The following is a 17,183-nucleotide window of genomic DNA, read 5'->3' as shown; positions in this document are numbered from 1 at the left end:
CATCAGACACATCGGAAGACTAAAGACTCTAATATGTGATGACTACATCCCCAGCTAGATCCCGCGTGTATCCAAGATTTACCTGCTAAACAAATGCTCACCACCCCCGAATGGATCACCACAATTTTTAAAACATTTAAACGGGGTCAGTATTGATTACATAAACAACAGCTGCAACGAAACAATATACAAACAACTCAATCAGCACAACACCATCTCCACAACTCCATCTCATCTCCGCACACCTGACTACACCTGACTACACCCTGAAGTGCATAGCCCTGCCAGAGTACCCATCACAACAGGTACTCCTCGCTGCCAGTGGGGGACCGCAGCCATTCCCACCTAAGCCCCGCTCATCTCATCCGAGCGATAAACCTACATTCCTTAATGTGCACATCCCTTCTGTGGCGGGTTCCACAGAAGGTGAATCAAGGGCGTGAAGCCACTCCCGCAAGTGACTCTACTCAGCCAGGGACGCACCCCGAAGATCACAGATAGTTATACAACAATCACCTTACACAATCAACAATTATGAAAACCAATTCCAATACGATAATCACAATACACTACCAACAATCACCAAATCAGAATCCAATACCAGTACGTTATTCAACAAAAACAATCAATTACCAACACAACCATGTAACCAATACTGAGTAGGAAAACCCTACCTGGAATAGCAATCACCACAGACGATCTAGCAGCTAAGCAGAATATCTCCTCCACGAATCCTCCTCCTATAACACATATACATACAAGTACCTCCAATACCACACAATACACAAAAAAACCCCCAAATTTACCCAATTAGGGTTTTAACCAAACTCACGGAAACAACATAAAAAATATACAAGGATCTTACCCTCGACACAACGAACTCAACGGCGTAAAGAACACGACGATCCGACCACCTTAGCCTTTGGGATTTGTTAATAACGTGACGAATGCGAATTAAGTAACTCTTTTCTCTTCTCTTGAAAGGTTTTAAGAAGTAAAAATAATTAAGAACAATGACGGAAGCCTTTTATATTAATCTCGCATTATTAACAAAACCCGGCTAAAACAACCCGTAAAACACACTTACTTGATCGAGTAAGTGACTTACTCGATCGAGTGCCCCTTACTCGATCGAGTGTCATACGTACTCGATCGAGTACCCAACATGCAGACTATTGTTTTGCGTAAAAACATACTTACTCGACAGAGTAAGCCCCACTCGATAGAGTACCTATAGACATAGAAAACCGTAGTATTGCACACTCGATAGAGTACCCACAGACATAGAAAACCGTAGTATTACGGAAGTGAGGTGATTGGGTAAGAAGGGGCAAAACATTTTGGAAATGTGGAGGTAAGAGCCAAGCTAGTAGCGAACGAAACCAATAGTAAACAAATCCCGCTCAACAACCCAACCGTATAAGATGAAGCGATGCCAAAACTGTCATAAAACTCACACACCAAATCAGAAAATACTCCTCAAATAATATGGAACAAGAGCATAGGAGTGAAACCATCTTCATTTTTTTTAACTTCATTTTCTATATTTTTTTTTCTTTCTTCTCTTTCTTCTCTTTTTTCTTTCATTTTTCACGTTTTTTTTTCAATTCCTTTTTTTTTTCATTCTTCCATTTCCTTCTTCTCAGACTCTTCACAACAAAAAGAAATGTCAAGATCGACAGATACACACGTACCCAAAAATATTAACGGTACTAGCTTAACTAGGGTAGGCTATATAGGAATGTAGTTAACTATTGGGTCAAAACGAAGTCAATTTGGCTAATATGAGGCTCGAGGGTAAAATAAGAAGAAAAAAGGATGCCTCTCCACATGTGACACCGCCACTAACCCGAAAGCATACAGGTACTAAGAGACAAAAATCATGTTTATGCAAATTGATGTTACATGTCTTATAAGGAGTACTACTTGCTAGGTTTATTTACCTATTATTAGACTCCTCTAATAGTGAACTAATTAACTTCATAATTATTTCTTCTTTAGATCTAGTGCATGCATAACAAAATAAGAGATTTATTAGAAAACAATGTCCCTTACATTGTTAATTTCGATTTTGTGGGCACAAGTAAGGTCTCCTACCTTCACTTTTTCTTGAGCTATGATGAGTATTAGGATGATCCTCCAAAGACTCCAAGTATAGAAGCCACTCCTCTTGATTGCACCCAAGATTTAACCCTTATCACCACTAAATAATATGTGCTAGATATTTGTTTAGGAGTTTACCTTAAAATTGATTACTAATACTCATATAATACACTAAATAATATTAGTAATGTGATTGAACAATTTAGATTATCATTTCTCTAGTTTTTGAGAAAGATAAAACAAAGTATGAGAGAGTTTGCATGTGAACAACAATGAATGAATAGTATATCAAAAATAAGAGAACAATTCTCTTATATTAAGAGGAGGCCACAGTGGGAGCATCCAAATAGGCCAGGGAATGGCATCTTTCTTTTTGCTTTTGGTCTTCACAATAAATAGGTTGTGTAAGACAAATAAGAGTAGGTGTGTAAGACATGTAGTGTAGGCATTATTACATGCATTTTATCCCATAAAATAATCAACCACAATCTACCATAACTCCCTCCATTTCGGTCCACTTCATAAAATAGACTACCATTTTATTTTGTCAATTTGTCATTTGTCACACAATATGTTACATGTAGTATGTTACATGTTATTAATTAATTTAATGCATATTTATCACATAAATATCATTTTATGAATTAACTAAATTAGATACAACAAATTGACTAGTGATACTTGATCACATAAATAAAATGGGTCATATAATTATAATTCACAACATCTTGTAATTATAATTAACCATTCATTCTTTTCTCAATTGTTTCACAAACAATAATCAATTTTAGTAATAAAGAATTTCAATTACTAAAACAAATCTTATTTAATCTCATTACAATAAGATATCAATATTCTCTCTCACAAATGAATTGTTCAATTTTAAGGAATTGATCAACTTGTATCGTCATACAATTAAGCAACTTTACAGATAAGGGCATCATCCTTTAGATGTGACCTTAAGGGATCAACTGACCACCACCGTCCTACGACAGTAACGTCAAACTCTAGCAAGCCAATCGTTACCGATTAATGTTGATCAGTTGACTATATAAATGAATCATCCCTTACGTATTCTTATTATGAGATTTAATTATGATATTAAATCATGTGATCGCACTATTGTTGAGGACACATTTTCCAACAATCTCCCACTTGTCCGAGACAAGTGTGCATCACCAATTCTCGTGTCCTATTACAATCTCCCACTCAATGCAAGGTGTCTTGCAGGTCGTACTTGCACTTGATCATATCTTGAGTGGTTTCCTCGATCTGGAGAGTAACTGTCTGACCGGAATTATCTACCATAGATACCTTCCGAGCGTGGCCACGCATTTCCAGGTTCACTACTCCTCGAGTGGCCTTGAGATTTCAAACAACCCTGACAAGGGGGTGGACAATTCCTATCGCACTATTCCCTTCGTTTAGCCACAGTTCATCATAACCAAAAATATACCCAGTTTGACTTCATTTACGACAGCCGTAGAGTATAAATCAAAGCTAATCAGAAATTTGTGCCAACTTGGGCGAATAGTCTCTAGTCAAAAGAATTGACTCACAAGAATACTATAGTAGTTCTTGCCACGACCAGGCTTTATGAATTACCAGAACTCTATAAGCGGTCACTGCCCGACAGAGTGTCCCATACAGTCTGCCTATGTGATCGACTAGTCATCCCATATGACTCTATGACACTTGAGCTTGCCATCAATCGCATCACACTCTAGTCACTTCAAGACGTCATCTCATATAAGTAACTAGGGGCGAATACAATGTCAATCCAGTTCACTTTAATGGGGTTTAATTTGTCTCCACAACCCATTTGGATATAACAAAGTAACGGGTGAGTTTAATAAAACTCAAACGATAAATGCGATTATTACATATGAATAGTCAATACACTATTACTACTTCATATCTTATAATATTTAGTGTACCTCTTACACTTAGTCAAAATGCAATAAAAGCTTGGCAAGTGGATATACCCTATATCCATATATTCCAACTTTGTCAATTGTTATTTCCTTCTATTCAATGTTATCTCTAATAACTTTAATTTATTTCTAAGTATTTGTCTAGTCTTGTTACTAGACTTGGGCTCTTTAACTTGAAAGATGCTCCCACTGTTATCACATAACTTGTGATAAAGTCATTTGTGGAGGGATTCACCCTTAACCCCTTCATTGACCATTTTATCACAATTTACTTAGTTTCCTTTTGTAGAATTTGCAATGCACGAAACTAAAACACTTTTCTAGTCTATTACTCCTTAGTAAATAAGACATCCTAGGATTTCAACAAATCCTTTTAAGTTTGGAAACTAAAGTTTGTGTAACCCTTCAACACCTAACTTAGTTTATCATCCAAACATGTGAACAAGTCTTCAATTGTTCTTTAAGGCTTCCACAAGAACATCTTATGAATTAACTTGTTATTGACTCATTATGCTCCTAGCATATGGTTCATCACAGCACGTGCGTCTATTGGCATACATGATCGTTCTAATGGCGGAAACATTAGCAATCGATTTCATGTGATCAACAACTTAATAGGTTCAGTGAATGACTATGACTCAATCATAGTAATTCTACTTCCATCAACATGAATAGCCTATTCAACCTTGTTGACGTATAACAGATACGAAAGATCTTATCCTCATAAGATTCTCAACTTAATGTCAATATTCTCTCTCATAGATTCAAAAATCTAGAATACTTTGCACCCTTTTCCAAGTCTCCAATCACTCTTTCACAGAAGAGAGCATTGGTACATTATTCTCAATAAGTAATATGTTATCAACATATAAGACATGGAAAAATGATTAAAACCCACTTAACTTCATGTATAATCATGATTCTTCAATCATGTGAATGAAACAATTCACTATTACCACATGAACGAAAAGTATAATCCTTTAATGCTTGCTTAAGACCACTCTAGGATCACTTAAGAAAGCTACGCATAATATGTTAGGATTCTTAGATCTTTATCTAAGGTTTTGTATTCCAAACACATCCTTCTCTAAATTCCCATTTTAGAAAAGTGAATTTTTATTTGCCATTCTTCATTAAAATGAAATGCGGCGATTTCTAACATAATTTATCTTGATCAGCATCTTTATGTCAATCTTATGCATTTGAGTACTCTAAAGCTCTATTCACCTTTAAGGAGACCCTCGCCTTAAAGTAAATCTACTCTTGAGTAACAATTTTCGGATTGTAATGTCATGGCTCGTATATAACATGGTCGATTTAGGACAAGGTCATAATACCATTGCTTTACAAAGCAACATTTTAACAACAAGACATGTGTACTAAACTCCCACTGAACTATACTCCCATTCTATCTTTATAGATTATAGTCCCATTACTTTCACAAAGTAACACATTAACTATAAGACATGTTTGTTATGATCCAACCTACTCCCACTCTACCTCTCAGAAATACATCTATCTTCTTGAGAGATAGCTTTGTGAGTTACAAACATATATATGGCCGAGTATTAGGAGTTTATCTAGACTATGCATTAGCTTTCAAAAGGCCATCCCTATCATGCCAGTTTGATTCATGTGATATGCGAGTCTGATCCACGTCATTTGTTAAATAGACTCTCTATTTCAGGTATCTCATGGTTGACCATCCATTTAGAATTACTTGTCCGTTTTGGATTGCAAATTCCCGAAATTGAGTTCGATAACTAAAACCGACTCATATTAGTTTGATCTTATGGGTAGTGACACTAGGTCATAATCCATCTTTAATAAATCAAATTCATTACTTAGATCTTTACCACTACGATCGAATCGTAATGCTTTAGTACATTGTTCAATTGGTTCTCTACGTGATCTAGAAATTTCTCAAATTTCTCAAATGCTTCACTTTATATTTTATTAAGTAAATATACCCATATCTACTTAAATCATCGTTTAAAAGTGATGAAGTAGTCATAAATTCCCCTTGCCATGCTTATTAGAACACATACATCGGCGTGTATTAGTCCCAACAAATCACTTGCTCGTGTCCCTTTACTACTAAAGGAAGTGCAAATAATTTTGCAAAGGAGACAAGATTCGCATATTCCATATGATTGAAAATCAAATGGTCCAATAAATCTAGTCGCCACTAGCGTTTAATGCTTTTCTCATTTATGTGACCTAATCGAAAAAGTCAAATGTACAAATCATTTAGATTACTAGTTATGAGTCTTTTGGATCGTATTATGAAGATATCTTTGCTTGAGTTGGAAGTGTCTAAAACTTGTATATCATAAAGATAAGTGACATGGCTCACAACCATGGCTATTATCAACAAAATACAACAATTGTCTTTGATGGCAAAATATAAATCCTTTAATTTCTCACATAGAAATGGAAATAATGTTTTAGACAAGGTGGGTACACAATAACAATTATGTAAATTACAACTTAAAGCTATTAGCTAAAACAAGTACATAAGTCCATCTTGATGTGGCGGCTACCCTAGCTCCATTTCCTTATCGTAGATTTATATCACTCTTGTTTAGCTTTTCCACATTTCCAAGTCCCACTTGGAGTAATAAGTCCAACTTTGATATCTCCCAAATACTTGGGGCAATTTCGCTTCCAATGGCCCATGACATTACAATAATGACATTCCTCATAGGATTGGGCACCCTTGGTTTTGGTATTCCCACTATCCATTTCCAATTCATTATCAGGTTTGGGTTTCTCACCCATCTTTGCCTTTCCTTTATTAATACCAATATTCCTTTCATTTGCAAGGACACTCTTGCTAGAACTCCCACTGAATTTAATATTACTCCTTGTTTCTTTAAACAAGGATGCCTTGGGTTTAGCGAGATTTTCTTCACAAGATTTTCTTACCAAGGTGGTGGGCATTAAAATTGGAGTGCGTAGTGTGGAGGTGGTAAAGAAGCAAATATTTCCATCATGACCAATGCCAACGCGTAATTCTCTAATCGTATCATTGTCATACTCGGAGCATTTTTCATTGAATGATTGGAGCCATGAATCAATAGTGATTGGTGTAGGAGTGTTAGATGAATTTATTGCGTATAATTAACTACAAAAACAGAAATGAAATAAATAATTAACATCTATCGTTTTAATAATACTCGTAAATTTCAATACAAGTATTGCATTTATATAGTGTCCTCTACCCAACTATTATAAATGATTCCGAGATCCAAATTCATATTAATACGGGTACGGTGAGCCGAGTCATCCCTTATTAATATAACTCGGTGGATTAACCTTTTAATCGATTCTACTTTTAGAACTCTCGGTCGATAAAAATTACTCTAATTTTCATCTTTAGCCCGGAACACATGCGACTACGGTCACGAATACTTCCGTTGAGCTCAATCCAAATTTTGATGTAATAACATTTTATTACCCACTTACCCAACGTAACAAGTTTAGTACCCCGGTGAGCCGAATCTACTTCCTTATGAAATTGGGATTCATGGTTTCTACTATTTGGTAAGGCTAATTCTCAATTATTAAAAGTGAGAGGTCTTGTCAATTTATTATCTATCACGTTTTAAGTGAACTAAAGCGGTGAACTACGATAATTGTAATTGACACGGTCGATGACTCGATATGATATGCATGTGTTGTTATGGCGATTTGGCAATGCATGTAACATATTAAAAGAAATGCAAAGCAATAATAAAATTCCTAGTATGGCCTTCCTAAAATAGAAAATCAAATAATCTATTACATATTCGGAAACCAACTCCTTTGGTCCCTTGAATCTTCAAGTGGCACGCCTCCCAAGAACACCATCTTCGTCGGATCACCTTTCTGAATGGCACCGTCTTGAAGCAATTCCATAATTACAAATAATAATAAAAATACAAAGCTATTCCTATTATACATTTGTAAAATGGAAAAACTAATAAAATTAAAAGTGATACGAGATCACATTAAATTACAACCGAATCAATATTCCCTTTCATTACGGGTAATATCGATTAAAACTAAGGCCATACTAAGATAAAATTACATAATTCAAAATTATATAATTAAAAGACATTCAACAATTGAAATATGCATCATTATAATATGTACCTATCATGCCAAATTATGTGCCAAATCGCCCTACTTAACTTATATCGTATATATAACACGGTTTATGGAAATGTGTGATAATAACTTCTTAAAATCACCAATTAACACTTAAATCACATCTAAGCTCAAGTTAATTATCCTAAAACTCTTAGGACTCAAACATTAGTCATCACTAAATTTTTGACAATAATTCAACTTGATTTAATTTTTATGCTCATATTTGACCATAAAATCATAATGTTTATGAAATAAATCAAAATTAAATTACAATAATTTCAAATTTTGAATTTTAAATTTTTGAACATTCTGGAATAATTCCATGACACTCATAATATCAAAAATCATGGTTAAAATTTTCGAATTAATTTTGAGAAAATATAGTAGCATTTTATCGGTTTTATCTCATAAAACATCTAAAGTATCCAAAACTTAATCCAATCAATTTTACAACCTTAGTTCTGATTAGTGGGATATTTATGCAACCTAAAATAATTTTCTCATGCCATGCATTTCGTTTTATCAATTTATGCTAAAATAATCACTATTTATGCCATTTTTACACTAAAAATTCATAAATCATGCTAAATGAGATCATTTAATCTTGAAATTTACATACACTCTCTAAATTACGCATGTAACAACATATTAAAGTTTTATGACCCAATTCGAAATTTAACTATTTTTAACTATTTTACCTCTTTTAATACATTTTTATCTCATAAAAATCATAAATCATGTAATATTAATCCAATTAATACGAGATTTTACACACAACTTGTAAAATATGCATGTGAGGTTATATAAAATGTTCCAGGTCAGAGAGTAAGTTTAACCATTTTTAGTCATTTTGACCTCCATTTATGCCATTTTTACACTAAAAATTCATAAATCATGAAATATTAATCACATTAATATGATATTTTACATGCTATACATAAAATATTCTTGTGAGGTCATACTCAAATACCACGGCCATTAGTGAAGGTTAACTTATTTTAGTGAATAAAAGTTCATTTTAGTCATAAAAATGTAATAAAATCACTAAAAATCATTAAAATGAGCAATAAATTTCCATAAATCATAAAAATGACCTAAAAACATTTTAGGACCATAATATATAACATGCATAAATTTTCGTGGCTTATACTTATAAATTACAAATTTTTAGTTTTATATGTTAAATTTTTAACACGGAAAAACAATAACCGATTATGCATGCAACATCCTTATGCTCTGATAACACTTGTTAGGTTTATTTACCTATTATTAGACTCCTCTAATAGTGAACTAATTAAATTTTTAATTATTTGTTCTTTAGATCTAGTGCATGCATAACAAAATAAAAGATTTATAAGAAAACAATGTCCCTTACATTGTTAATTTCGTTTTTTTGGGCACAAGTAAGGTCTCCTACCTTCACTTGTTCTTGAGCTATGATGAGTATTAGGATGATCCTCCAAAGACTCCAAGTATAGAAGCCACTCCTCTTGATTGCACCCAAGATTTAACCCTTATCACCACTAAATAATATGTGCTAGATATTTGTTTAGTAGTTTACCTTAAAATTGATTACTAATACTCATATATTACACTAATAATATTAGTAATGTGATTGAACAATTTAGATTATCATTTCTCTAGTTTTTGAGAAAGATAAAACAAAGTATGAGAGAGTTTGCATGTGAACAACAATGAATGAATAGTATATAAAAAATAAGAGAACAATTCTCTTATATTAAGAGGAGGCCACGGTGGGAGCATCCAAATAGGCCAAGGAATGGCATCTTTCTTTTTGCTTTTGGTCTTCACAAGAAATGGGTTGTGTAAGACAAATAAGAGTAGGTGTGTAAGACATGTAGTGTAGGCATAATTACATGCATTTTATCCCATAAAATAATCAACCACAATCTACCATAACTCCCTCCATGTCGGTCCACTTCATAAAATGGACTACCATTTTATTTTGTCAATTTGTCATTTGTCACACAATATGTCACATGTAGTATGTACATGTTATTAATTAATTTAATTCATATTTATCACATAAATATAATTTTATGAATTAATTAAATTACATACAACAAATTGACTAGTGATATTTGATCACATAAATAAAATGGGTCATATAATTATAATTCACAACATCTTGTAATTATAATTAACCATTCATTCTTTTCTCAATTGTTTCACAAACAATAATCAATTTTAGTTATAAATAATTTTAATTACTAAAACAAATCTTATTTAATCTAATTACAATAAGATATCAATATTCTCTCTCACAAATGAATTGTTCAATTTTAAGGAATTGTTCAACTTGTATCGTCATACAATTAATCAACTTTACAGATAAGGGCATCATCCGTTAGGTGTGACCTTAAGGGATCAACTGACCACCACCGTCCTACGACAGTAACGTCAAACTCTAGCAAGCCAATCGTTACCGATTAATGTAGATCAGTTGACTATATAAATGAATCATCCCTTACGTATTCTTATTATGAGATTTAATTATGATCTTAAATCATGTGATCGCACTATTGTTGAGGACACATTTTCCAACACTACTCTTATCCTAGAATGAAACTGATCATGAATGTCATCAGTATGTTTAGCTCTATATCTCAGAAATTTTGAGTAGGTTGCCGTTATTAAGTCATGTCTATTTGTTCAGTAAAGTTAATCAAAAACTCGTAGACTATGCAATGACCGTACAAGAAAGGCAATGGCAAAGCAAGGCTTGGGCTATAAATAAAAGTATAGACGCGGTTTCATCATTGTTATCTAACCGTTCCAACTCGACCTAATATGCAAAATAAAACATGTTTTTGTAATTTTTTCATTTTTTTTAGTGGAAAAGAAAGAACGATGCATACGGAAATACAATAAACATACAAACAGAAATGCAATAAAAATGCAAATGGATGCAACTAGACAGATGCATACCCTCCCCAAACTAAATCACACAATGCCCTCATTGTGTTCAACAAACACGAGCAGCATCAAAATATATGGGAGAAGGGGTATGCAAAACGAGATGAAAAGAAGTAAAGCAGAAAAGGAATAGAACTCACAAAATAGAGCACGCAAAAGACCTCCCCAAACCAGCCAACAACAAGGGGAGGTCATAGCCAGCTGCTACTAGTCGCCCTCCTCAAGGTAGTCGTCGTCGTCCTCCTCCCTCACTCGGGAGCGTGAAGCAAGCTTAGCACGGTACCTCTCCTCCACCTCAGCTGTGTCCTCCTCCGTAGTAGCCGTGCCAGTAGTGGCATGGTAGCCGCTCTCAGGGTAGCGGTAGTAAGACGGATGTGGCCACCCAGTTGGTGGCAACCATCCGGAACGGGCGTAGCGGTCGTACACAAGGAACCCGACTAAGGCGTGATTCAGCTCCATCCTAGCTTTAGGCCTGCACATCTCAAGTAAAAGATAATCCCGCCCTGCCTGATCCATGGCCAGTGGGGGCTCAAAAGAAGGGGGATAAATAAAGTGAGTCTCAGCCGTGGAGGGTGCAGTGCGTGGAGAAACGCGAGGAGAGTCACGTGGAGTTCAGAAGACTGGCCCACTTCCCTAGCAGTATGGGAAGTCGCCCTCAACCTTGCAGTAGATGCCCTTGGCAGAGTACAATGCAAGAGGTAAGAGGGTGTCTGCGGTAGAGGTGCACCACGTAGGACCTCAGGAAGGGGGAAAAATGGGGGTAGGGTGGAGCAAGGAACGCTCATAGAAAGTGCCGTGGAGATCTTCCACGTATAGTCAGGTAGGATCCAGTTCACATCCATCATATAAGGAATGTTCATCAAGCAAAGACTGTTTAAAGTGACTGGATCCTCATGACCTAGAGGCAGCATGCCTCGGGGGAAGTCGGGAAAGAGTCGGCGGGCCAAATGAGTAACTAACCCGCCACAAACAATAATAGATAAATTCTCATCCCCTATGTTCTGGAAATGCTGGGCGGTCCTAGAGGTTATGTTAAGGACAAAAGGAATATCTCTATCGATATTCAAGTACCCAGCAAAAATTCCAAACTCATCATTGTTGACATTGTTTTACTTCTTCCGACCAAAAATGGTGTTACCGACCAACCGGAGCCAGAAACGGACAGGTGGGTGGGGTAAAAACTGACTCTTCTTACGATCCTCAAAGTTATCCGAAATAGCCCCCCATATAAGTCGGGCTAATTTCCTAGGGGGGTTATGTGCCCCCCTCACTGTGCACACCAAGGTATCCGCCAAAAGCGGCTAAAGTCATAGCAAATTCTTGGTTAAAAAGACGGAAATAAATGCAATCTCCAGCTGGGTCCCTGTCATATTCTCCTCGGTAGTAGCGGAAGGAGTTAAAAAACTCAAGGGTTGGCACAAGATAAGTATATTCTCGCATAGTTGCCAACCCCGTCACACCCGTCCCATTCAAGAGGTCAAACACTGACTGATAAATCCCCAAGGTAAGTAGACTCTCTCGGTCTAGAAATCGCGTTGGGGTAATATTAAAACGGGTCAGGATAATGAAACGGTCTTTTTGATCTTGTGTCGTGAAATGTACCTCAGGATAGTCAGGTAGACTATCAATGGGCACATGAATTACAAAATCAGTAATCGGTAATTGTGAACCATGCCGGTACTGCTGCCCGTCTCACACGGCTTTGTCTCGCGTCCAACTGTTCATCTCCTCTTGTCTCCATCCATCCTGAAATTATCACACAATAGACCTTAAATTAGCAATTGCAATAGTCGATAAATCCGCACATTAATCGCACAAGAACCGTCACACGGCCATTTCCCAAATTCGTTCAAAAAGACCAAACCTTATACTGGTTTTTTAAATTGAAACATCACAAAGGGTATATTAAGCATAATAGACATGATTTGGACACAAAAGTCAAAAACCAACAAATTTGTAAACCCTAATTTCTATTGCAATTGATAGGAAAAAGGGTTATAAGCTTTGAAACAAAAGGGGAAAAGAGATTAAGTGAAAGGGAAACTTACTTGTGTGAAGTAGAGACGGAAATTAAAAGAAAACTACACTACAAAAAAGCAAGAGGATTGAAAAAGAGAGAAAAGGACGAAGGGGTGTTGCGTCGTTGCTGCTGCTGCTATCTTTTTTTTTTTTTTTTGATAATGAATACAAAGGAAAAGGAGCTTCCTTATGTTTATTTACCAAACATCCGCAGCTCAAAAATAGTCGATCGACTGGTGATGTAGTCGATCAACGTTTTCGCAAAAGTCCTATCTTCGTTTTAGTCGATCGACTGAAATTAAGTCGATCGACTTTTTCTCAAAACCTGTTTATTCAGTTTAGTCGATCGACTAACATTTTCAGTCGATCGACTTTTCCCACCGTGTATTAAGTGTGTTTTCTCCCTCTTGTGCGTGAGAGTCATAAAGTTTTCCCGCCTTGGAATAATACCTGAAGAATAACCACAAATTTCGAACCAAAGGGTGGGACGCGCACGCAGAAATTTCATAAGCACACGTTACAAGTATTAAAGTAAAAAGTAATTAAAACAAACACACACTAAAGAGTTCATAAACGAAATTACAAAATGTATACAATCCGGGTTACCTCCCGGTCAGCGCTGGTTTTTAAGGTCCCGCTCGACCCTTGTTATCTCAATCTTCAGGCTCAGAAAAAGGGTCGAAGTACAACAACTCGACCACTCCAATAAAGTTTTTGGTCCCATATTAATGCTTCAATTGGCGACCATTTACCTTAAATTTCACTCCCGCAGAGTTCTCTAGCCTAACTGACCCGAATTTGGAAACAAATGTGACCGTATAAGGGCCACTCCACCTGGACTTCTGATGCGAAATGCGGAAGCGGAATAACAAACTAAATGATATTTGCTTTGAATTCATGTGTAGAATTCAGGTCAATGGGATATTTACTCGGCGCTAGACTTATAACACGAGTAATGGGGAGAATACTCAAGACCTATTGAGACCTATTGAATATTACTCGGGCTAAAGCTTGATCGCGTCAAACTATAACAAATTTTATCGAACGCATCGATCATGAATTACAAACTTGTAAAACATTAGGGTTTTCTTTTTTATTCAAAATCTTGTGTGTTTCTATAAGAGATTAGGATGGCTATATATAGCCTTACAAAATAGTAAAGGGAAAGCTAAAAGACTAGCTATTAAGAATAGTTATTATGACACATAATGATAGCCATAATGAACTAATTAAGATAGCTAATAAAGTTAATTTAATTGCTCAATTAACCCCTATTTATTCCTAAATTAATCATGTTGTTGAACCATGTTGATCGATGAAACGAGCGTGATCATCACATGCATCAGTCCAACGAATTCAATGAAAGCTCGAGATACATTTAATCATCCCGAGATTCAACATCTTCAAATAATCATCGGAAATGCATTAAACTGATCTCTGACTTTCAATGAATTCGTCCCTCCATCGACTCGTATCTGTACTCGTATCATCCGCCCTTTCTTCAAATAGAATCGTCCCGATTCTTGGACCTATGATGTGAGTATCAAAAGCCGATCAACCCACGAACTACCTTGCTCGAGTTTAACCTTTGAATTCCAATCGCAATCGCAAATTCAACCAACATCTTGACTTTGAAGCGCCTTAGGACCGTCTTGAATTCAACCAAAAATGTTGTTTTTTTTTGGGATGAACAGTACCTTGTACGTGAACAGTAGTTTTTTTTTTTTTTTTCTTTCTTTCTTCTTCTATTCCACCTGGAATAAAAGTCACTAGAAACTTGCTCCTCAGATGCAAAACCGATTAACCCTCAAACTACCTGCTTGAGTTTAACCCTTGAACTCCAATCGCAATCAGAAATTCAATTAAGAACTTGGCTTTGACACGTCTAGGACCGTCTTGATTTAGGAAAATCAAGAGCCAAAGCTCTGATTCCAAATGATGCGAATTTATCTCAACAGAAATAGAATCGCTTGTTTGCAGCGGAATTTATTAAACTGGACAGTGCTGATGACTGTCTGATTGTCGAAATTTATATGAATAGCAGAAACTATCAAATTGAACATTTGGACGAACTGTCTGTTTTAACAGTTCTGGGTTAAATTAACGGATGAGGAGATTTTTATGTGATTTTTGATATTGTAAACAAAATAAGAAAACAAGGATATTTGCTTGAGCTAGACCTATAACTCAAACAATGGTGATCAAGCTCAAGACCTATTGAGAATGATTGTGAATTACTCAAAACACGTTGAATAAAAACAAAGGATTTGCCGCAACAGTTTTCAACCGAAAACAAGTGTTTGTATAATATTTCATTGATTGCTTATTATTGAAGATTTATGGCCTTATCTAGTGAGCCATAGTCGAAACTCCTAGGTAAGTGAACAGTTGCCATCACTATTTCACTTATTACAACCATTAACAACAAGTAAAATGAAAAGACTTCACTAATTAAAAGACTAAATAAGACTATTTAAGACTAGCAATTTAAACTAGCCATTATTTGGAACTTGTAGAATCAGCCTCGAATGCATTAAACATGATCAATAATGGTTCACACATTCATTGAAACTCGAAATTCATTTAATCATTCCCGAGAATTATTTAACAACCCCAACTATTAACGGGAATGCATTAAACTGATTTCCAACTTTCATGTAATTACCTCGTATTGAGCACCACGAGATCAGCCCTTGAAACCACATCTCTACTCGTATCATTCCCTCTCCCTTTAAAAGGAATTGTCCTCAATTCTCGATGCTTTCTTTGCTAGTTTACTACTCGCTTGAATCTCAGCTTTGGTTGAGGATTCAACATACCGCGTGACAACAATTCAGGCCCTTTGAGGTTAGACTAGCTAGTATAGTTCAAACCCACATCGGCTAATATGCCGGTACTCCCGACTGGTGAAACTTTACTTCCTTGCCTAGAGGGATATACGGCTTCGGACCTGTTCCTTTTGGCGTAGGTATTGAACCCAATCCAAGGTGTGTGTGGCCAAGCTTCGGACACCCTCCATTCCTCGCCACAAATCCTTGGTGACGGAATGACCCAATTTAACAGACAATCTTGCGCTAAATGGTGGGCATCACATATACAACATCCAGGATCGATCATGGCTTGCACAACATCATCAAAGGAATTTTCTTTCTTAACCCGCTTAAAAACAACCTTGAGACTACGATCTCGTTCAGGTGTGTCCCTACACGCCTCACCCTTTTCTCCAACGCCTTTCATCTTTTCTTTGGATTCGTCGTGGATAGATAGAACACCGAGAATGTTGTGAACCACGAGTACCACGTCTACCGATTCTTACACAGCCTGATTCATGACAAGTGCTTCTTCTTCCTCGTGATACTCATAGAACACTGGTGGTAGATCGGGATTGAAAAAGCACCATTTTCCAAATCGGATCGTTTTTAAGTAAGGACATCAACAGTTGTGGCTCTGATACCAAATGTTGCGAATTCATCTCAATAGAAATAGAATCGCAGGTTTGCAGCGGAATTTATTAAACTGGACAGTGCTAAGAACTGTCTCATAGTCGAAGTTTATATGAATAGCAGAAACTATCAAATTGAACAGCTGGACGAACTGTCTGTTTTAATAGTTCTAGGTTAAATTAACGGCTGAGGAGATTTTTATGTGATTTTTTGATATTGTAAACAAAACAAGAAAACAAGGATATTTGCTTAAGCTAGACCTATAACTGAAACAATGGTGATCAAGCTCAAGACCTATTGAGAATGATCGTGAATTTACTCAAAACGCGATGAATAAAAACAAAGGATTTGCCGCAGCACTTTTCAATCGAAAACAAGTGTTTGTATAATATTTAATTGATTGCTGATTATAGAAGACTTATCGCCTTATATAGTGAGCCATAGTCGAAACTCCTAGGTAAGTGAACAGTTGTCATCACTATTTCACTTATTAAAACCATTAACAAGAAGTAAAATAAAAAGACTTCACTAATTCAAAGACTAAATAAGACTAATTAAGACTAGCAATTTAAACTAGCTATTATTTGGAACGTGTAGAATCAGCCTTGAGAAT

This window comes from Silene latifolia, chromosome 8 (assembly GCF_048544455.1).
Source record: "Silene latifolia isolate original U9 population chromosome 8, ASM4854445v1, whole genome shotgun sequence".
Taxonomy (NCBI): Eukaryota; Viridiplantae; Streptophyta; class Magnoliopsida; order Caryophyllales; family Caryophyllaceae; genus Silene; species Silene latifolia.
This window is presented reverse-complemented; position numbering follows the sequence as displayed.